Source organism: Natrix helvetica, assembly GCF_964273705.1.
Source record: "Natrix helvetica genome assembly, chromosome: 1".
NCBI classification, from domain to species: Eukaryota; Metazoa; Chordata; class Lepidosauria; order Squamata; family Natricidae; genus Natrix; species Natrix helvetica.
The window spans coordinates 248119350-248129555 of record NC_138548.1 but is presented as its reverse complement, the minus strand read 5'-3'; the positions used below and the strand labels follow the sequence as shown (position 1 = coordinate 248129555).

General features: G+C 40.8%; 1 protein-coding gene across 5 annotated transcripts in view; it reads left to right on the top strand.

Moving 5' to 3' along the window:
- Nucleotides 1–2819: 2819 nt before the first annotated feature.
- The window catches only part of UNC13D (unc-13 homolog D), a 62156-nt gene continuing 54769 nt past the window's right edge, over nucleotides 2820–10206 (top strand). Inside the window, exons 1-4 of one of the 5 annotated variants that reach the window (XM_081935771.1) lie at nucleotides 2820–2933; nucleotides 6679–6818; nucleotides 9459–9561; nucleotides 9953–10013. The gene's annotated coding sequence lies outside the window, so the exon portion shown is untranslated. Of the gene's footprint in view, nucleotides 2934–2967; nucleotides 3095–6678; nucleotides 6819–9458; nucleotides 9562–9952; nucleotides 10014–10206 lie in introns of those variants that run through there. The other 4 variants (XM_081935769.1, XM_081935770.1, XM_081935772.1 and 1 more) reach the window with 4 other exon arrangements.

Genomic DNA, 10206 nt, shown 5'->3' with positions numbered 1-10206 from the left:
TAAGTGTGTGTGCACCGCCGCTTCCAGTTCCAAACCGGTAACAAAAGGTAAGAAACCCATTACTGGTTTCGACCCTTATGACCGTTGCAGCATCCCCCTGGTCACTTGATCAAAATTCAGGCATTTGGCAACTAGCACGGATTTATGACAATTGCATTGTCCTGGGATCATGTGATTGCCATTTATAACCTTCCCAGCTTGTTTCTGACAAAGTCAATGGAGGAAGCCAGATTTGCTTAACAACTGCATGATTCACTTAATAACTCCAATGATTCACTTAGCTGAGGCAAAAAAGGGTTGTAAAATGGGACAAAACTCACTTAACTGCCTTGGTTAGAAATGAAACGTGGGGCTCAATTGTAAGCCGAGGACTACCGGTAACCTTTTACCTGCCCAGACCTGATTGAGAGAGGTAGAATGGCTTGAATTGCTATCTGCTTTCTAGAGATTTCGAAGAGGCTGCCAGCTTAAAGACCCAGTCTTCCTTTTAAGGCTGCGTTTCCCAACTTCAGCAATTTTAAGATGTGTAGATTTCAGTTCCTAGAATGTTTGGCCATGCCGGCTAGGAAATTCTGGGAGTTAATTATTAATCTTTATCAAATTTAGATGCCTCTCATCTCACAGTTCGAGGGGATTCATGAGTGGCTTATAATAAAACTCATGGAAGTAAAAACAATTATAAATATTAAAAATAGATTAGAATTACAGAAGATTAAAACAAACTGAAAACTATGGGATTAGACTGGAGAGGAGGTGGTGGCTCCTCTTTTAATCGAAGTACCCATATTTTAAAGTTGCTTAGGTTGGAAAATACTGGCCTTTAGTTAGCCTTTCCACGAAGGAAGGGAACTTGTGGCTCTGTAAATGTTGCTGAATTACAGTCCTCAGTTTCCCATACTTCTAGCCATGCTGGCCGGGAGGATTTGGAGAATCAGGATCCCTATCCTTGTTTCTGACAGAAGTTCCATTATATTCATAGTGACTTAACTATTGAATAGGCAGAAATGCAATTATATACAGTAGGCTTTATTATAAACGGGCGCACAATCAAGTTAGTCTCCATCTGCCCTTGCCACTTTCAGAGACATTGTTGGTCCTTCCTAAAACATCACTGCGGGAGGAAAGATGTGTTAGTCTATGGTGGCAAAACAGATGGAGGAGCCTGATAACACCTTTTCCGATGAACCCATTTTATTAAAAAACAGGCTTTCATCTTCAACTCCCTTCTTCGGGTACCATGGGACCAACTTGGCACCTCCTAGGTCAGTGATGGTGAACTTTTTTTCTTATGGCGTGCCAAAATTGCATGTGCGTTATTGCGTGCGCCCGTGTGCCAACACCAATTCAATCCTCCCTGCCCACCTGTGCATGGGTACTTGAACCCCCCCTGCACATGCATGCACCAACCCTTTCCAGGCTCCTGAGGCTTTCCTGAAGCCTGGGGAGGGCAAAAACGACCTTCCCTGGGTCCGTCCCCCCACCCCCGGAGGCCCTCCGGAAGCTGGAAATGGATCGTTTCTGAACTTCCAGTTGGCCCTTGGAGGCCGTTTTTTCACCCTCCCCAGGCTTCAAGAAAGCCCCCCGAGGCTGGGGAGGGCGAAAAACAGCCCCAACGAGCCAACCGGAAGTTTGGGGACAAATTTCCAATTGGCCTGTTGGACTTGTTTTTCACCCTCCCTAGCCTCCAGGAGCTTTCCTGAAGCCGCGGGAGGGTGAAAATGTCCTCTTCCGGCTCACCGGAGACTCTCCGGAAGCCGGAAAAAGATCATTTCTGAACTTCCAGTTGTCCCGTTGGGCCTGTTTTTCACCCTCCCCAGCCTCCCGAGGCTTTCCTGAAGCCTGGGGAGAGAAAAAATGGCCTTCCCTGGCCCTCCGGAAGGCCACAAATCAGCTGCGCACGCCGGAGCTGACAGCTGGCGTGCCAGCAAATATGGCTCCATAGGTTTGCCATCATGGTCCTAGGTACTGCTCCCATCTGTCTGATTTGCATGGTGGCCGTAGAGTGACCTCTGAATTTGCTTCAGAGGAAGACTGATAATGCTCCTGTTGATAATGCTCACATAGGGGGCTTTACACTGCCCATAGAGCCTGAAGCCATACATTGGCCAAATAACATTTGCACAGTGTGGCTGTTCGATTTCATTTCCTGGTATGTGTCATATGACATTTGCTCCAGTACACCGAAGAGTTAGTGGCCTATAAGCCAATGTAAGCACTAGTAAAGCCAGCTTGTTCCTCCTGAGTCTGCTGACTGCCAATACCAATAACTCTTCTGCCATTGTGTAAGTGGGATAAACAATGGCATGCACACCCAAAGGAGATGAGAAGCAACAGCAATACACCCAGAAAGATACCGTCAAGATGGCATAAGACTCTTAGTCATAGTTAACTGATCCATTCAGTTTTGGGGATTCACATAATAGCTAAATCATTCCATCGCTTGCATTCATACAAGCTAGGCTGAAATGTGTTTGCGTAGTGCAACTGCAGACACTGAATTTGTATAACATTAAATGCACACTTGTGAGATGCAAGCCAAGCAGCTGTGTATTGTTATCCTAATTGTGCAAACCCAGACAATTTTTGGAATCTGGCATCCCTTGTATTTTGAAAAGCGATGGCTTTGGTAGCAATGTTTCCATTGCTGGGGCCTCTTGCAAAACCTGGATGGCTAAAAGAAACACATTACTTGGGGTGTATTTAGAACCAATTTTAGACGACTCCACAAGTTTTATTTACACACACCACACACACAGCATGCACATGTCTCCTCCCTACCAATAATCTCAGAAGGATTTTTATTGGCGTAGTGCTGCCTATGTTCCTGCCTCATAGCATTTGGCCCAACCCTTTACAGTAAAACAAGTCAATAAAGATCTACAGCTGTCAACCTCCCCTGCTTAGGAGGGAAAGGCACTTGATACAGAACCAAGGTGAGTTCTGCTTTCCCCTTTCTTTCTATCACCATTAGCAAGTTAATCCTGCCTGCTCCTGTTAAGGGGGTGCTCAGATTTTAAGCAGGGAGATCGCCCCTATAAAGGGCAGATGCAGTGAAAATCCTGAAAGAGCAGAGCTTGTGAGCACAAGCCACTGGGTGAGAGAGCTAAGGAAGGGCGGGATGCATTTCAGTTTGACGAGCAAAGGGAAGATTACTTAACCCAGCTGGTCAGATTAAATCAGCATGTGCCATAGGTTTCCACAAAAATGCTAGTGGTTGAGGGGAAAAAACCCAGCCTGATGCCAACCTCTCTAGACAAATGAGATTATATATGTTTTAGGCCTTTTCAGAGGTATCTCAAAATGTACTTTTAGAAGCAGGTTGCCTCAGCGTAACAAATGATAGAATGCTACAGACACATTGCAAAACGTATTTCTTGTCAAATAACATATGGTATTAATATTTCCTTATGACAAACTGAAATGTATGTATGTATGTATGTATGTATGTATGTATGTATGTATGTATGTATGTATGTATGTATGTGTAGATGTAGATGTAGATGATGTAGATGTAGATGTAGATATTTCCTGTGGCTTGAGTAAGGACAAAAGTTTTTAACGCACATTGTGTGATAAAATCAGTGCACCCACAGTATTGTGGTATAGTTTACAGAATATGATAAGCTATAAAGAGGCAAACTACATTTGCCTTAAGTTGGTCATTTATACACATGTAGCCTATGTTTATTATTAGCTACCTAATAATTGTTTTGTGAATGTTTACAGTTAATAATTAGCCCCTTTCTTGCTACCTTTCATTTCTCTTTGATATCATTGCTGTTTAAAATTCACCTCTACCAAGGCTATGCCTATATTACTATAAATTAATAAGTAGTATTAGTGTTATAAATACCATGAATACTAAATTATTATATTTAATTCTAACGCAGGATAAACTTTCCTTTGTAGACTGGGGTCCATGAAAGTTTAAAGATTAATTCAAATGTTAGATTATGTGGAAATCTGGATATAAACTTCACAGACCTGGTTTATTTAACACATTAAACCTTAATGTAGTTTGTTTTCTGTTTTTGACCTTGAAGTTAGTGAAATAATCAAATTACTGGACTTAGTCATCATCTAAAAGTCAATATCTAAGAGTGACCAGTTACAATCAGTATTTTCCTTTTAAGTTTTATAGCCGGAAGGAAAATTAATTGACAAAATTGAATATCCTTCCATGCTATATGATGTATCTTTAGGTTACGGTTATAATCTTGCATGGCTATGATATATCCAGAGCTTATGATCATCTTGGATACCAGCTTAACTTTCTATTAAGAAGTTCCTCATTTGTAGTTGGTTGGTGATTAGATCACATTTCGGCAGAAGTGATTTTTATTGTGGTGTGAACAACTTCAAATTCCAAGCCTCTTTCTACCATGTAACTGCTAATGGTACAGAACCCATTTCTGGGGAAAATACGGATAATCAGAGAGCTGTCCTTACTCTCCACAGCCTCGTGCAACCATTTTTCCTGTGAAAAATGGTTTCCACTTTCTACAGTTACAAATTCTTAATTTCTTTGAGTTTTTCATGTGATCTGAGATAACTGTGAAAATATAAAACTTCTTTGGACTTTCTGTTTTTGGATTTTGAGAATAGTAATTCTAACATAGAAGTTTGCTAACCACCAAGAAAAAAAACATGTATGCCTTTTTCTGCCTTTAGCAATTCTTTAATCTTTGTTCATAGCAGTGAGGGGGAGGGAGTGGTATAACCTGTGACTATCTACTGATGAACAGCTGTTAGAAGCACAAGATCAGATCCTTATGAGTATATTAAAATAGATAAATTTACCTGAAATTGTTTACTCCGACTGGCAGTGGCTTTCCAGAGGGTTCCCCCACCCAATGGAAAACACCAGAAATTTGGGTAGAGAGTCATCTAAATGCAACATAATCAAGTTTCACAATGAAACACAAGGATTTCCCCCTGTTGTTCTTTAAATAAGGACTTCTGTAATGTATTTTTGATAACTCTTTGTTTAACATTTTCATCTGGAAAAATCCTCACCGAATTTTGAGTAAGAATTGAATTATTCATGTGACCCTGACTTAAATGCTAATTTTTTATTTCAGCAGAGCTGCCATATTTGCACTTTACATTTTGGAATATCTTTATTGCCATCTAGCACACACCTGGATTTTTGCCTCTAAGAGACCGTATGTGAGCCCCAATTTTAGATTTACCAGTCCTCAAAGACAGAATCAAGAAAAAGCCTGAAATTTTTGAGAAAAAGAAATTGGAAATAGGCATTTTTGTTGGAATTATGGATTTGGAGCTGATCATATTGTTCTTGCATATCTTTAAAAATCATGTCCGTGTGCTGAAGGTCACCCAGAGTCACTATGGAGGTGGCCATTCAAATGGAATGAATGAACAAACACTCTACATTCTGGATCAGTAGGCCAGTATATATTAGATTTGATTAGCAAATCTCACTACAATTTTGGTTACTGGTTATCATCGGGTGTTTGGAACAGGGACGTGCGGTCAGGGGAGGCAGGGGAGGCAGAGCCTCACCGCTCTCATCATGAAAAAAAAATGGAAAAGGGAAAAGGCGCTGAGGAGCCTCGGGGAATGGGACTGTGCGAGCCGCGGTCCCCTTCATGTTGACTCAGGAAGGCGGGGAATGGGACCATGTGTGCAGGACAGAGGGAGGTGCAGGAGGCTCCTCTAGCCTCAGCCTCCCTCCTGCACACATGGTTCCATTCCCCACCTTCTGTCGGGTTCTGACGCCGGAGCTCATGTTCCAGGGCGAATGCGCATGCATGAGCGGCTCCCTTCCTCGCACTGAGCAATGGCAGGTTTACGGGAAGTTGTTCACGAAAGCAGAAAGTGCGACGGACTTTTCAGACCGTCAGCTACCGTTTCCCTGCCAGCTCACTCGCGAAAGGACCCTGGAAACCGAGTCGTGGCCGGCGCCTTGTTAAGAATTCCCCGCCTTCCTGATGACATCACCAGCCTCACCAGCCATAAACCTCACCGCACGTCACTGGTTTGGAATGCACGCTATGGGTATTATATGATTGAATGGGGGGGTGCTTGATCATTTATCGCAGGGTTGCCAATCAGGACCTAAACTGTAAGTGGAGAAATCAGTTGGGTCACCCCTCAGGTGGAGGGGTACAGTCCTAGAGAGCTGCCCATTTGCTTTCATAAAACGGGGAAGCTTCCTCCTTCCCCTCTGCCTGGAAAAAATATTTTGGTGTAAACAGTGCAGGCCCAATAAAACTAATCATCCTTTGGCAACAGGACAAGCTGTTATTTGCTTGGGTTTGGTCACATGAATGTAGCTGTTGGTGCTTGCTTTTATGCAAACTCATACTTTGAATTTGGAGGTATGATTTGTAACTTCCTTCTCCCAAAAATATTAAAGTTGGAAAGTGAGCCAGGCAGCTACCTTAAGTTAATGTTTTAACTTTTTTTCCCCCTTTCTTTTTTTTTCCTCTCCTTTGCTAGGATTCAAGAGGAGACCAAATGACCGCCAATTGATTTGCATTAGTTCATTTCTTGGCTGCTAGCAGTAACAGAAATTGCACAGGATCATTATCGGTGGGCTGCTGGCAAAATCCAAAGGCAAACTTCCTGACAAGAAAGATGACTAGCTGTCTGTTTTATAATAATCAACTGATAACAAAATAAGCAACTGATGTATGTTTCCGCCCTCCACAGGATGGGATTATATGATCCTTAGCGAGCTGCCTACCAGTCCTACCAGTCCTGCAGGGAGCAGGACAGTGCTTAGTTGAATGCATCAGAGAGGCTGTTGCTGTTTGCAGAAATGCTTGGATAGATCCCAGCAATCTTTTTAGGTAAGTATCAACTAACTGGATAATTGGAGAGGATTCCTTTTGTGGGTGCCTTTTGCAATAACTCAACTTATTTGGATATTTCTAGAGAGATGGATGAATGCTTGGGAAGAGGGTAGAAAAAACCTTGTCCTCTGTGAGCTAATAATGTCCAGAGCTACTTTTTATGGCACAGAATTAATATCAGGTCTAGCTGATGCATTAATTAGAATCACATATGCCTTGCATGTATCACCTGAGGGGAAGAGAATCAGGCAGCTTATCATGGGCAAAGAACCTTTCACATAGTAGCAAATACAGCGGTAACAAGTTAAACCTGTTGACCAATCTGGTCTGGGAAAATGTGCATTCCTAGAGTGTTTGCCTAGGGGTCCTTCTAGGAGAACAACAACTACAGAACAGTCAGTTTCAGAAGGAGAAGATGGGCAGGGAAGGAACTGAACAGAGCAACCTTTTTTCCCCTGGGTTTTCCAGAAGTCAGAGTACAAACCAATCTGCTGCAGTCGCATGCAGTTTAGCATCTGTGTGACTTTTCTGGCCTTCATGGAGATGGAAGATCTTGATCACAATGGTAGTTGAAAGCAACTCTTGTGTGTTGGGGCAAGAGCCTAGGCTTTGGAAGATGTATGGTCTTCAAGAATTGGAGGAAGGCTCTCTGGATCCATAAGGATTATGTGCAAGAGCAAGTTAAAGGGAGGCCAAATATTCAGTTATATATGGAAAGAGTCCTACAGTTGTTCTGCAGGATTGGTAGCAACTAATTGTTATCAGTTCAGACACACTACATATTAATTGAAGTTTGGTTTTACAGACTACTCAGCCAAGAAAATGAGTAGTATAAGTGATATCTTATAGGCATGACTGGTGATCTTTTAAACTGATCTTGACTCCAGGCAACTACATGAAGAAGTCCCTGCAGCTTTCTTCACAACATTTACAGAAGTGGTTTGCTCTCACTTCCTTCCTAGGGCAGAGAGAGGGAGAGTGGGAGTGGTCCAAGGTTACCCTACTAGCTTTGTGCCCAAGGCAGGATTAGAACTCAGTCTCCCAGTTTCTACTCTGTGCCTTTAACTGCTACACCAACCTGTCTCTCTATAGAGAGGTTAGACAATGTCTAAAGAAATAACTATAAGCCTTCACATTACAGGGCTTTTGAGAGAAGATTCAGGGGACATTTGCCTGTCACTCTTCCTAGTTTCTCATCTGCAAGAGAGGTCTGTCGAGATGATGTTTCGGGAAGCTATCGCTCTGATTTTCTGTTCTGTTCTGTGCAAATGGGCAGGATGAATAATAGTACTGTGTTGTGAAAGCATAGAGTAGGCAAGAATTTAATTACCTCAACCTTCTGTCTCAATCATACTTCCTAATATTATTTTCTCTTTTCCTCTTTTTTGGGGGGCAATGTTTAAACTGTTTTAAATCTGCCTAGAAATCATACATTGTGGTTTTTTAGCAGTAGAAGTTTGAAACCTGCCAATGGATTGTTTACACATTTCCAGGATACTTCTATCAATCCCATTTTTATACTCCTGTATTTTTCTTCAGCAAGCCTTGTTCTGAGTGAATTGGGCTGGGTGCAATTTGACATTAATATATTTAATGGGTAAATAACAGATGGACAAAACTGTTTTCCGGAGGACAAAAATGAAGATAGGATATATTTCTTTGCTAGGCTTTTTTTTAACCCAATGTTCCTTACAAGCTGGGCAATGCTGTCTTACTCCAGCATTGAAACTGGAGTAAAACTTAGCATAGAAATAGTGCTCCAGTTTTCTCAGACCAAACCTCCAAATTAGTCCTCTTTACACCAAATTAAGTGTTCAGGTAGGATCAATCCTTCCCCCAATGTTCGAAATACACCAGTTGGCTCCTGGATCTTCATAAAAAAAAGACATTGTAATTGGCTTTTCTTAAAGAAGAAAGCAATTCCAATAAATATATTTTAATTTAAATACCAATATACATCAGATCCATGAGCCTGAAACAGGACCCAAACTGAGTTTTAAGTGACAAATACTGTACTGAGAAAAATCCAAGCTTACTTATCTTCATCATCATTGACACTTTAACGTTTTCCTGCATTTTAAAATTGTGGTATTTTACAGTATTTTATTGTAGAGTTGTTTTTTGAGCTGTTAAATCATGTTACCATAATTTAGTAGAATAGTCCCCCTGTCTATATAATTAGCAGCTGTTAGCTTAGTTTAATGCTATTATTCAGTGATCTGCAAACTGAACTTTCCATACACACATACATACACACACACACACACACACACACACACACAAATGGGCTTTGTAAATCAGCTTGGGAGACAGAAGAGCAGCAACCTGAGCAATGGTCTGACAGTGTATCTCAGCTTACAGAAGGAATGGGGATGGAGAAAGCATCTCAAGGGAGCTTCCTTAATTCTCTGAAAAATAAAGGCAAGGGAGGAGAGAAGTACTTCCAAATTTGAATCATTCTGCTCCTGTGGTCATACAATAAAGGTAGTGTTAGAATACTTTTAGATTCCTGTCTAAATTACTTTCAAGGGCTGACATCCAGACAAAGCAATTACAACAACCAGTTAGTGATTATAAGTGTGTTTATTGGATAAATACATTAAACATCATTTATTCATTTTTTGCACCTTCTTTAAGTCATAATTCCTTCAAATGGGAAGAATTTTAAGCAACTTTCTAGATCTTCAAAGTAGTGGATTCACCTGGGCCTCTATAATTACAGAGAACATCCTCCATAAAGGTGACTAATAATGTATAAATCAACCCGATTCATTTCAAAATTAGACATACCCTGAAGTTATACATTGTTTGGTTTTATGGTAATGAATAATGTGGCTTTCAGGAAGTTGGGTATTGCTCCCTCTGAAAATGTAGTGAAGCAGTGCTAAATCTTTTGGTTTCTTATAAATGGCTTTTCTTCAACATCTGCTGTTTATTGTGAAATGAGGTGATTTTGGTTTTTACACAGCTAAGTTTTTCCTTGAGTATCATTGACATTTGCGTAATTATCACATTGAACTTAACCACCCCCACACCAGCCCTATAGCTTTGAGCTAAAAAGAAGTGAATCATTTTGAAAAATTTCCCATGGATGACTGAGAATATACAAAGCTAAATTCTTCTATTTCTAGGTAACTATTTTTAGAAGAATCTAAGAAAACTCAGATCTGCAGAACGATCAACACAAGAGAGGTAAGCAAAGTTTTTTTGTAAACCCCACAAGTTTTTTTTTTTAATTCTGGCTATTGTGATATATAAGAGGATTCCTCTTAAAAAGTTGTACATAAGAGGTTTCAAAATCTATGCAGGATGTTTTAACAGTCATTATACCAGCAAGGAAGTATTATTAATGGACTGGTAGAATTATGAAAAATGTTTAAGCTCA